The sequence below is a fragment of the Gopherus flavomarginatus genome, chromosome 9, assembly GCF_025201925.1.
Source record: "Gopherus flavomarginatus isolate rGopFla2 chromosome 9, rGopFla2.mat.asm, whole genome shotgun sequence".
NCBI classification, from domain to species: Eukaryota; Metazoa; Chordata; order Testudines; family Testudinidae; genus Gopherus; species Gopherus flavomarginatus.
This window is the reverse complement of record NC_066625.1, coordinates 87,875,356-87,887,910: the sequence shown is the minus strand read 5'-3', so window position 1 is coordinate 87,887,910 and position 12,555 is coordinate 87,875,356. Positions and strand designations below refer to the sequence as shown.

Sequence of the window (12,555 nt, the reverse complement as noted above, 5' to 3'; positions counted from 1 at the left end):
GGCCACAGGAGGAAGCGACACACTCAGGATGGCGAGGGGGCGTTGAAGCTGAAGACAGCTGTAGAGCAGCAGCAGACAGCTGGCATACCTGGACAGATGGCGCCAAGGTCAGCACCAGGACAACAAAGCATCTCAACCATCAGTTGCCTTGATGTAGGAGAATCAGAAGAAATAAGGTGTCAGAGCAGCACAGAGGATCCACAGGACGCTGCCCAGTAGAATGAAGTCAGCAACAGGGTGGAACCAAGTCCCCTAGCAACAGCAATGACACAAACAAGAAGGAAGAGGAGACTGGCATGGAAGGACTATGAGGCCCAGCAGACTCCCATGGGGCTGGCACTAAAAGCCCTGTCCCTGTAGTGCAGGGCCAGCCTTAGGGAAAATGGCACCCTGGGTGAACTTGTAGTTTGCTGCCCTTTCGTTGAGTTTGAGAACAGCAGTGTGGGGTTCAGGATGCGAGGGACCAGCTCAAACGGAAAAAAAAATAAGGTGCCATTTTCCATAAGGCTGGCCCCGCTTCCTCCCATGCCCCATGTGCTCTGGGGAGAACTCGGCTGTCCCTTTATCCTCCCCTGAGCAGACTGCGTGCCCAGTGGCACCTGCACAGCGAACAATCAGGGAGGCCCAGGTTCTGAGGCCAGCCCCTTTCAATGTTTGTGAGGGCAGTGGGACAGGGTGGCTGCTGCCCAGAGTGGGGGAGTGGCCTGGCCACAGATGAGCATGGGACAGTGACCCAGCCCCACCAAATCTGCCTAGACCCCCTTTGTAGGCTGCAGAATCCGTCCGTCTTCCTTACATTGGCTTGGCCAGCCCTGTCCCCACACTCCCCTGCTGCCTGCATCTCCCCGCTAGGCTAGCAGCTCCAGGTGGCATCACTCCCTGGCTGGCCATGGGTTCCAGCCCTGGGCATACCCTGTTCCGGCAGCCCAGGCCCACCAGCTTGCAGCAGTCGGATGGCATCCCTCTGACCATGTCACCCACCCTGCTATAGTGAGCTATGTACTAGTCCCCTCTGACACCTGCAAGTCAGCAAACGCTAGCACAAAAAACACAACAAGAAGAATTTGTTAAAGGCAAAGCTGTAGCAACCTGCAGAGAACTTGGAGGGAAGAGTACAGGTTTCAGGAGCCACCAGGAAGTCAGTTAGTGTGCACATGGCTAGAATGCTAGCTGCATTTGCAGCATTTCTGTCAATGGTTCTCTTAATAAAGAGTCAGCTTAGTTTTACAAGCCTGGAGTCCTCATGTTGACACCCAGAATGCAGGATATGCAAGTCTCCTCTCCACATATGAATTATTTGTAGGAGAAAGTGGGACCTTTGCATTGTAACTTCTGGATGCAGAGACCCCAGGCCAGATTCTGATTTCTGCTGCATTGGTGTCAATCTAGAGTACCTCTACCAAAGTCAAGGGAGGGGTACCCAGATCAGAATCTGGCCCCATTTGCAGAAAGGCAAGCATGCCATCAGAGTTCAGTAAATAAAGTCTGCCCAGCCTCTCTCAGTAAGGTTACTGACTCCACTATCTGCACCAAGCCTCAAGCAGATTGAATCTTGAATCATGTTGCAGGTAATTTTTAGGTTAAGTACTTCAACTGGTCTCAAGGCAGAGGGAGTTACAGTTCATGCACTTTCCAGATGATTGATTAATGCTGTGTCCTCCTTAGGCTCATGAAGAGTTGCTGGAATGCAAGATTCAAAGACAATGATCCATTTTCACCACCCTTTTGTATTTAAAGGGACACTGTCACTCAAAGTTGTTGGGTAAAAAAAAATGTTTTTTAACCTAGCCCCCGCCCCCAAGTCTGTTTGTGAAGGTCTTTAAATATGTGTTTTCTAAACCAGTGGTTCAGTGCAAAGGGAGCGGGGGCGGGGGGGGGGGAGGTTGGGTTTCAGAAGCCCAGTACTCACCATTAACAGCCCTGTAATAAGGAGTACAGCTCCTTAGGGTGGATATAGTGTAAATGTACCTTTTCCCATGCATCGAATGCCCCAACAACAACTATGTGGGTGAAACCAGACAGTCCTTACACTGAAATGAACTTACACAGAAAGATGACAAAAGCAACCTACCACTCATAAGGGACGCATTCACTCTACATCTGACCTTTCAGTCCCCATCCTCAAAAGAAGCCTGCATAACCCCTACGAAAGATGAGCCTGGGAACTTAAATTCATAACTCTGTTGGACACTAAAACTAAAGGACTTAAGAGATACTGGCTTTGTGGCTCATTACAACAATTTGGAACATGCTCTGCTGCCTATTAACCCTCCTCTGCCCTACGACTGCAGAGTTGTGAAGTGCCCACTTCATTGTAAGTGGTCTACTACAACATGCGTGAACCCCTTACGCTACCATCTGTCCCACCTTGTATTTAGCTGTGATACTCTGGTCACATTCTCCAGACCTGTGAAGCTTGAAGCTTATCCTTTCCATCAACAGAAGTTGATCCAATGAAAGATATCACTTCACCCACCTTCTCTCTCTCTCTCAGATCCTGGGACCAACACAGCTACAACAACACTGCAAACCAAATATCTTGTTTGGAGGCAGATACACACTGATCTTTTCTTGCTACCATAAACTGGTGCATACATGAAAGCCAGCTTTGCCCAGCCACTTTCAGAGGTCCAGACAATGGAGAAAACAACACTTATGTAACCGAGCAGACTATACTTTCATGACGCCAAGGTTGTGTGCAACATAACCATTTTCGAATGACGACGACTCTGGAATTTAGAGATGGGTTCAGTTCCCTCAAAGGACCCTGTGGTTGCGCTAGGACACTTCTCTAAGTCTGCTGTGTAAGAAGGGAAGGACTTGAGCCTAGAGTTTTTCTTACTATTCACAGCAGCTGTCAATGGGCTGACATTAGAACAGCGCATAAGACCTCTGACATCCTTTGTGGAGAGTGAGTAAGGCACTTAGCCTTTCTTCTCCTCATTCAGTGCATGTAGTTTCTGTTTGCCTTACAGTCCCTTGCTCTCTGGCCCAATCTCTTTGTGACCTCTTAGTTTAAAAAAATCCAGTTTTTTGTAGTGTCTTGCAACAGCTATTGCTTATGATGCTTCTTGAGAACCAGCTGTTACTTCTCTAACTAGGTTCTTCTAGGACTCCCATCGTTGTAATGTCTGAGCTCCTGACACATGGATATTAGCAGTTTATGCACAGTTGAATTGTACATTGATTATTGTATGTAGATAGCGAGCCTAAACCTTGCATCCGAAGTTTGGGGATGTTTGGATCCAGACTCCAATCTGAGTTTGCAGCTTGGGCCCATCTCTAATTTTATCATTTCCGTAGAAATAAATTATGGACTTAATTGGAATTTCTGATCTGACAAATCTCCTCTTTCCTCCTACCCCTGTATAAATATCCCTCAGCACTTATTTCTCCCTTTACCCCTAGCTCATCAGATTTTCCCATACTGGGATTCGAATATTTTTATTGCAATTTTATCCCATCTGTCAGGGAAAGGCCCTCAAGGAAATAAAGCTATTCAGGGACTAGCATGTGCAAAGGACTCCACTTCCTTCTTTGCTCTCGGTAGTCCAGGGCTCCTGGAGTCCATGGTGGCTCTATAGCAACTCCGAGGGGAAATATACACATTTGCTCTTCGGCTTTCAGAGGAAATGTAAGACCGCTATTAATTACCATGTAAATTACTGTGTGAAAAGCCCCACTCCCTTCACACAAGCAACACAGAAACTTGAGGTGCATGCCCTATACGTTGGCTTGGCAGAATTCATTTTACATAATTTTGACAGATGATATTAATTCTTATTTTTAAGCTTTGTTTAGATTCATATCGATTTAAATTGTCACAGTTGTGTGGCATTAAGGGCTTGAAGGATTGTCTAACTCTCTAATTTTTATCAATTTAAATTTTCACAGTGTCAGGTAGTTATGGGGCGATGGGGGGCCCTGACAGTAGACAATGAAATTCAAAAAGTTACAGCTTTATAAACTGTTAACACAAATTATCAACATCACACGTCAAAATATACAAAATAAATTCCTTAAATCAGCAAATAGTACCTGTTTTTATCCTTCATTCACTAGTTCATTTGTAAGAAGCCAAATTCAAAAGTCTAAATCACTGGATTTTGACTCAAGTTCTCAAGCAGAATTTTTTGTACTTTGTCTATCTGTATATTTTGATTATCATTGATGGAAAGATTTCTTTTTTTTTAGAAGGCTTGTGTGTGTGTGTGTGCAGTGAAATCAACACTTACTGATAAAAATCAAATCCTTCCAAATCTAACTATACATTCCATGTCTGCCCCATGCTTTGAGATGGATGCTGCTCTAAGCAGGAAAAGCATATGTGCATCTAATAATAGTTTGCTCATCTACTGTGATGTTCTTCCATGGACCTCAGGGACTTTAACAAACAGCAGCTGAGCTTCATAGCACAGGCCCGTGAAGAAAGTGAGCTACAAATACCCATTTAGTGATTTGGAACTTCTTTCCCCATTCTTGGACTTGGACTTCCAAGGCCAAATTTAGGTGCCTAACTCTCACTTTCCAAAGGGAGTCAGTGACTTGCGGTAACTATAGTCTCCCATACAAGGCAGCGCAAACATGAGAAGAATTGAACTGAGGGACTCTGGTTCTCAGTACACAGTCTCTAATCACATGCTCATTTTAAGGTACAACAGAGGTGTGATTTTCCAAAACACACAGCTTCGGCCTAACTCAGCTAACTCGGAGTTAGACCAACAGCGAGCACTTTTGATAATCCCTTTATCCCTGTGTACCTTCTCAGAATGAATTCTCTGACCTGCTGTGCTTCAATTATTTGGAAACTGGAGACACCTGAGAGGGAACCTCAGCAAGTTCGAATCAGCTCCCTTTTGGGGTGTGCTCAAGATGGCCAGTGGCTCAGATCCATCTATAACTCCATTGTTGTCCACCCTCTGCACAAACTGATCCCACCGATTTAAATGAGCCATTTGGAGGCACCCAAAGGCTGAGCTTGGCTGCCTATGTAGGAGACTTAAGCTAGTTAGATTTGTACAGCAGAGCAGAGTGGCCTCTGACGTCAGCGTAGCCTTTCATCTTCTGGATAGGCTAAGGAATTTAGTTGAGGACAGTCTGGGCCGTATCCTGTCATCACAAGGCAAAACCTCAAAGATGGGGACAAACCTTGTGGAGCTCGCCCTGTATGTTCCCCTTGAAGGGTATGCTTATGCTCCTTTAGGATAAAGTGTGGTTGGCAGGGTGTTTATGCATAGGGAAGCATGCTGTGGCTCACCACCCTGGGAACATTCTAGAGAAGGCCAGGAGGAGAGGGTTGAGCTCAGCATGTGGACTGGAGAATTCTGACCATGTGATAAACAAACCCAAATATGGAAAGGTTAACTCTGATTGGTTAGAGGTTCATGTTATGTAACTTGTTATGTAAGTGCCATGTGCTATATAATAGCAAGGGGCGGGGCTCCTTGCTGGAGGGCCTCTGCCTGATTTTTTGTACCAGGGGTTTTCCTTTTGTACATATTGAATAAAGCCTTGTTGAATCGCATTGCATCAAATCAAAGTCCCTTGATTCTACCCAGCACAGACTCACTGGGAACCACAAAATCCCAACACCCTCAAGGGTCACGGAGGGGAGGGAGCAGCAGGCATCACCCCCAGACCTAGCGGCAGTAATGTAGTCAGTGATGCCTGACTCCTCCATGGCACCATCTGGAGTCAAAGCTGCTAGTGGCTCTTCCCAATGGAATAGAATAGCTACTTTTGCAACTCTTCTGAGAGGGATTCTGCAGACATGGCAAGAGCTAATTCTGTTTGGAAGAGCATTAGCTCTGGCTCAGAGCATGCCACAGAGTATGGCAGCTTCCCCACCTCCTTCGCCCCTCCGCCAGCAGATCCCATCCTGACCTGTGGAGCCACAGTCCTGCAGACTTGGGGTTGAAGGGCTTGTGTGCAGGGGCACAATGCTGCTCCCCTGTGTTCTGAGCCCCACAACTCAGTTCTGTGGGCACATCCCCTGGGCTTGAATTACTGCAAGGGGGAAGTGCTAATCATAGGACTTACTTGTCAGCATGAACATTTAGTTCTCAGCAAGCTGGGGCATCTACCCTCCATTAGCCTGCCATGGACTAACTGTCCATGTGGATCCTGCTGAGGTACATTAACAATTTGTTCATGTGCTTTGAGTTAGTCCTGTTTCAAAGAAGTTCACACCCCAGCTTGCTGAGAACTAATTGTTCATGTAGACAAATCCCACGTCATCCTGCCACACACATTCAACAGAGAATTCAACTGGCTGGATGCGGTATGGATTGAGGGTGGAAAACATGTCTTCTATTAAAAATGATGTAGCTTTTAAAACACCTAATAGAGAACAGAAAAGAAAGGAATGCAATAGATTAATTCATGGTTTTAGAGCTTTTCCAGAAACCAGAAGAATACAGCAGGGTTGAGAAACATATTTTGAAAATATCATCCATTTATTTTGTTCAAAAGCCAGAGCAGCTCCATGTGGGAGCAAAAGTCTCTAGGTTCCAGAGGATTTTCATTTAAAGATGATGGGACACAGGGAAAAAAATAGGTTGGAGATTAATTAAAGACCCCTTCATAATTAAATTCATTGAGAGCCGTGTGATCTAGTGGATAGGGCACAGCATTGGACACCAGGGTGGTGGATTCTAGTCCCAGCTATTTTACTGACTGATTGTGACACAACTTGGCAAGTCACTTTACCTCTGAGAGTCTGTTTCCTCTCCGCCCTTTGTCTGCCTTGCTTATTTAGTCTGTAAGGTCTGTGGGACTAGTACTCTGTGTCTGTACAGCACCTAACACAACCAGACCACTAATGCTACTAGAATACTAATAATTACCTCTTTTAAACTATAATGGCACCAGCTCCTTCTGATGCTAGTTTTGGATGAATGTATAACAATGTATGATGCAGACTGGTGACTAGATTGTCTGTTTAGGGAGCATACTCTATAACCGATTCTGCATTCTTTCCACAGGGAAAATTCTCAGTAATCTTTCATTTGAGAAAGGATAGGACCCTATATTTTACACAACACTGAAATAATAGCGCCAAACAAAGGAATTCTAACACCACACATGTTTCTTAATCTTTAATCTCGGCACACAACCATTGCTGAAATCTTACCGAGAATCTAGCTAGTTCTGTCATTTTTCTTAATGAAAAATTAGTGAACATAAGGAATAACTTGTCAAACTATAGGGGATCATTTCATGCATGACATATTTTTGCAGACGTTGGAACAGCAAGAGAAGCCAAAACAAATAGCAAGAAGTATTTTCATTGCCTAAAGTTGAATATGATTAGGATAAACTGCAACCACATTTCTAAGGGAAATTTACATTCTGGCAATAATCAGGCAATTGCAGCTCCCAGATCAACCTCTCTTTTCCAAATGAAAATCAAATTCATTGTTATATTCTTCCCCTAAGTATAGTCTTTTGCATTAAGCTATTCCTCCCCCTTGTTTTTTTAAGAGCTGAGGTGAAATGATCTCTTTGATGCAGTTAATAATTCTGGGTATCTCCCACTGCCCCAACTTTTATTGCTTCCCATTTATGATTTGTTTCCTTCTTAAATGACTTTTTCTTACTGAGTTGAGCCACATTATGGCTAAAATGGACCTGATAGTTATCCATGGAAACTGGTGGTACGAATGATCTGAAGTTGTTCAAAGTTAGTATATCAAGAAGTGTTCTTGCAAAGGATTTAATAAGATGGCTGTAGTGGGGCTATTTTTTTTAAAAGTCTAGGGCTTCATTGATTTTTTAAAAATTAGCTTGCTTTTTGCTGTATAATTGATCAGATAGATACTTTGTGCTTCTCTAGCATTTTCCATGAGAGGCTCTCAAAGCACTTTACAAACATTATTTATCCTCAGTGATGCAGGTGTTATTCACAGATGAGAAAGGGAGGCACAGCAGTTTAAATGACTCACCCAAGGGTGCCTAGGAAGTCTGTGGCAGAGCCTGGAACCCAGCTCTCCTGACTCCTAGTCAAGCACCTTGCCCATATAGCTTGACCAAAGTGCACTCCCTGAAACGAGTTAAGTGGCAGCACAGACCATTGATGTGGGATGCTGATTATTAATAGCAGGATGGACTCCTCCCTTGGATAAGATTCACTGCTTTTCCATGCAATCTGCAAGGTTTGTGTTTTGCTCTGGAGTGACTGATGAGCAGACCAGAGCCTTATTTGAGCTCTATGCTGATTTATAGAAAGAAAGATGCCACAGACACAGGATCAACGACTCACGTAATCAGAATACAGATGGCAAAATCCAAGCGAGGGAGTGTCCTGTAGCTTCCAAGCAAGCAGTTTGGTTCAGCCATGTTCCTGCAGTACGTGATTCGCAAAACAGGAGGAAATATGATGTGACCCCTTAAAGGCAATGGACCTTCAGCAAGCTAGAGCATGCAGCTAGGATTACTATCTGCATCATTACATTCATAAGATTTTTTTTGATGGCAGTGCTCTGAAAAGCCCAGATGTGAACCTTTTCCTCACCTTTTAAAACTCAGGGTCATTAGTGCTATTTTAAAACATGCTACAACCTAACCTTATTGATTTTTCCATCCTATTACTCCCCTCCAGTGATTCTGAACCATAAACAAGAAAATTGTCATCAGAACTGTTTACATTCCCTGCCTGATAGAGATTATAGGGTCTCTTGTAATAGCATGGCTACATGCTCATGGATGGAGGGTGAGAAAGGTGTGTCAAACCTAATCACACAGGAGAGGTACTTCTCAAATTATATATTTTCCTATTTACACTTGAGATTCCGTGCGTTAACTTTCCCTTTTCTGTCTGTCTGGAATGGCTGAGTCATTAGAGAGAGGTCAGCCCATTCGTGCTGAATGGTCAGCATGTACATTCAAATTAACTGGGCCTGATTCTGATTTCACTCCCATGTAAATCAGGAGTACATCCATTTCAGTCAATAGAGTTACACTGCTGTAAATCAGAGTCAGGCTCACGTCTTAGAATCTAAGCTAGAGGCAAAGAAATCTTTGATGATGCTATAAGCAGAAGTATTAGCCCATCTGTACGCAGCAGAATGGTGGAGGGTGCATGGGAATGGGTGGGCAGAGCTCCTTCGGTGGCTCCTTAGGTGAGGCAGCACTTCAAAGAATACAAGGATAAGGACTAAAATCCTGCAGTTTTTCCTCAGGCTAAGCAGCCCTTGACTGAAGAACTACTGCTGGGTTTGACCCAACTGCACTTTGCATTTCCATGGCACGCTGCCTTCCACCTGATAGTCTCAGAGTGCTTTGAAAACATTTCTAAGTTAACATTAATGGGCTTTAATAAACAGGGAAGGAATGGTACAGGACAAGGCAATGGCTACAAAGGAACCGGTGGTTTCCAATGACAGCTGAAAGAGAAGGCAAAGCAGACATCACATATCCAAGTGTGCCCAGAGCCAGTTCCTAGCAGCTGGTTAAGATAATGGTTCTGTCCCAGGTAAACCCTGAGAAGCCATCTCTGAAAGGATCATACCACCACTAAAATCAGCGAAGGCTACCAGTTTGCAGCCTGATATCCCAACAGGCCAAATGCAAAGATGTGTCAGCTTGCAGGATTCCCATCTGCAAATTGGGCTTTGAAATGATCTTTGCTCCCTGTTTGCAAAGGAGCAAGGTCCCTAATTTGGCATGGTAATCACTCACCATGACATCCTTGTCATACTCACAATACCATACTGGTTTAATTAAATGGAGCTGAATTTGTAATGTGCCTATGTCAGGCATAGATTGAATGGAGCACATCTCTGGTGTCACTATTGGAATATGACAGTGTAAGCGGGGGCGTTGCTGGGGCTCGACTCTCCCGGATGAGGAGGGGAGCCACACCGGCCTCGACCTGTCGTCTGAGAGTCTAGGTCCTTGGAACTGTAGCCCACCCTCCGGGTGGCTCGGTCCCTGGGGATAGAACCGGGTGGCGGCACAGTCAAAGGGGGCCCTGCCCTTGGTTCGGGCGGGGCACCAATACACAGTTATCTCCGTTTAGCTGGCCTCTTCAGGCCGAGAGCGGAGGGGGACTCTGCCACCCATTGATGGGTGGCAGGGGGAACGCAGGCCCACCCACTCCACTGTGTTCCAGCCTGGGGCCCTAGAAGCGGTGATCACCGCTGCAGGTGGTCAGTGGGGATCCTGACCGCAACACACTGCCATGGGTATCGGGAAATCTGCAGCCTGACTCGGGTCGGCTGCCCCTGGGCTACTTCCAGTATCCCCCTCCGATCCTACCTGGTTCTTGGGATCAGCTTTGGGGACGTCCCACCACAGAGGCTCCTCACGGTCAGGGCTGGGCGGCAAGTCCGGCAGCTCCTCCAGGAAGTTCGGCCAGGCGTGTTCCGGGGTGTCCTCGGGGCCGCAGCAGGGGCGGGACGGTTCTGGCGGCTCCTCGTTTATAGCGAGCGCAGGGAAGCTCCGGCGGCTCCTCGTTTATAGCGAGCGCAGGGAAGCTCTGGCGGCTCCTCGTTTATAGCGAGCGCAGGGAAGCTCTGGCGGCTCCTCGTTTATAGCGGGCGCAGGGGAGCTCTGGCGGCTCCTCGTTTATAGCGGGCGCAGGGGAGCTCTGGCGGCTCCTCGTTTATAGCGAGCGCAGGGAAGCTCTGGCGGCTCCTCGTTTATAGCGGGCGCAGGGGAGCTCTGGCGGCTCCTCGTTTATAGCGGGCGCAGGGAAGCTCTGGCGGCTCCTCGTTGTAGCGGGCGCAGGGAAGCTCTGGCGGCTCCTCGTTGTAGCGAGCGTCGGGAGGCCCCGGCCAGTCCGGAGACCGGCCTGCGGCCTCAGCAGCCTCCCAGTCAGGAGCTCCCGCTGACAGGTCTGCTCCTGCCGGTGGCTGGGCTCCAACTGAGGGCTGAGGGCTGGCTTTTATCCTTCCGGGTCGCCACTTGACCCTTTGAGGGGCGGGACTTCCACTTAGTGGCCCCGCCCCTCTGGGTGAGTGACGGGGCTCGACCCTCCCGGATGAGGAGGGGAGCCACACCGCCTCGTTACAGACAGCTTGATACAGAGCATGCTGCTAAAGCAGGAACTCTGTAAAATGGATGTAGCTGTTGGGTAGTTTCAAATAGGGTTGGGGAAGTAGGGATAGGAAAACAAAAGAGCAGGGACACAGGTAACTGCCAGACTGGTTCTGCCCAGTGTCCCATCTAGTCCAGTATCCTCTCTGGCATTAGCTACTTCGGAGAAAGGTGCAAGAGGACCTTTAGCAGATCCATCATGGAATAACTGCCCACAGGAGAAACTGCCTTGTAACCTCCATTTTTTAGTGTCACGTATCAGAGGGGTAGCCGTGTTAGTCTGGATCTGTGAAAAGCAACCAAGAATCCTGTGGCACCTTATAGACTAATAGACGTTTTGGAGCAGGAGCTTTCATGGGTGAATACCCACTTCGTCAGATGTGGTTGATTTATGTCCTGAAGCAAGGCAAAAAATGGCATAGGGAGGAGAAATAAACATACATGAAAGATCACCGAGGAAAGAAAGACAAAGAGATCAAGAAACTGGAAAAGAATGCCTGAAAGGAGAGGGGAGGGGCCAAACTCTCATTTCAGTTCCATCTCGGAAACTCCAGGGGAGTGACCCCAAATTTCCACTGGTGTAACTGAGATCAGAAATAGTTCTTATGAGTCTGGGGAGCTAGAGGTTGTGGGTAGGGTTTGAGCTCAGCTCCCTTGCAGTACAATAAAGCACACTAGGCCACTAAGATGGTTCCACTGTATATAATTGGTTACACATCCAAATTTGCTACAGATAATTAGAGGGCAGGACTGAGCTTCATTACTGAGTCTGACAAACTTCCCATGCTTATCATAACCTTGGAAAACAGCACTAAGTCAGGTTACTGAGAGGAGTTAGATTTTTTTCCCGTAGGTCATGTCTACACTTACAAGCTTCGGGCAGCACAGCGGCACTGATACAGCTGTGCCACTGTGAGAGCGCTCGTGTAGCCGCGTTATGCCAACAGGAGAGCGCTCTCCCGTTGACATAATAAAACCAGCTCACCGGTTGGTGGGAGAGTATCTCCTGCTGACATAGTGCTGTGCAAGGGAATTCGTAAGCTGGCAAAATGTGTCGCTTAGGAATGTGTTTTTTTCACACCCCTGAATGACAAAAAAGTTTTGCCAATGTAAGTGCTAGTTTAGACATGGACTTAGTGTCCTTAGTTTAGAAACAACTGAGCAATCTCGGTTTTAGACTAGGAACTCTAGATCCAGATACTTGGTATCATATCAGTATCTCTTCACTTCATCTATTTTGGACCTGAGCCAAATTCCAACAGTGGATCCCAACTGAGATCTATAGGCGTTACATCAGGTGCTTAGTTTACAGGTTAATCTTTTTCCAAACACTCTTCTGGACAGTGCTGGGGAAGCAGCTGGTTTTCACTCATTGAGGCAAACAGTTTTTTTTTAGTATCTTTTTCCTGTAAACATTATTTCTTATTTCTCTGAAGCATAAGCACATTATGTGAATGATAATGATGCAGTTCCACTGATTGAGCAAGATGTTCCATACCATTCTTTTTTAAGTGGCTT

At 46.3% G+C, this 12,555-nt stretch overlaps 1 protein-coding gene across 2 annotated transcripts in view; it reads right to left on the bottom strand.

Moving 5' to 3' along the window:
- The window catches only part of SMAD3 (SMAD family member 3), a 288,894-nt gene that overhangs the window by 215,194 nt on the left and 61,145 nt on the right, over positions 1-12,555 (bottom strand). The window contains exon 1 of one of the 2 annotated variants that reach the window (XM_050967590.1): positions 89-146. The exons of the other annotated variant lie outside the window; for it this stretch is intronic. The gene's annotated coding sequence lies outside the window, so the exon portion shown is untranslated. Of the gene's footprint in view, positions 1-88; positions 147-12,555 lie in introns of those variants that run through there. 2 annotated transcript variants of the gene reach the window in all.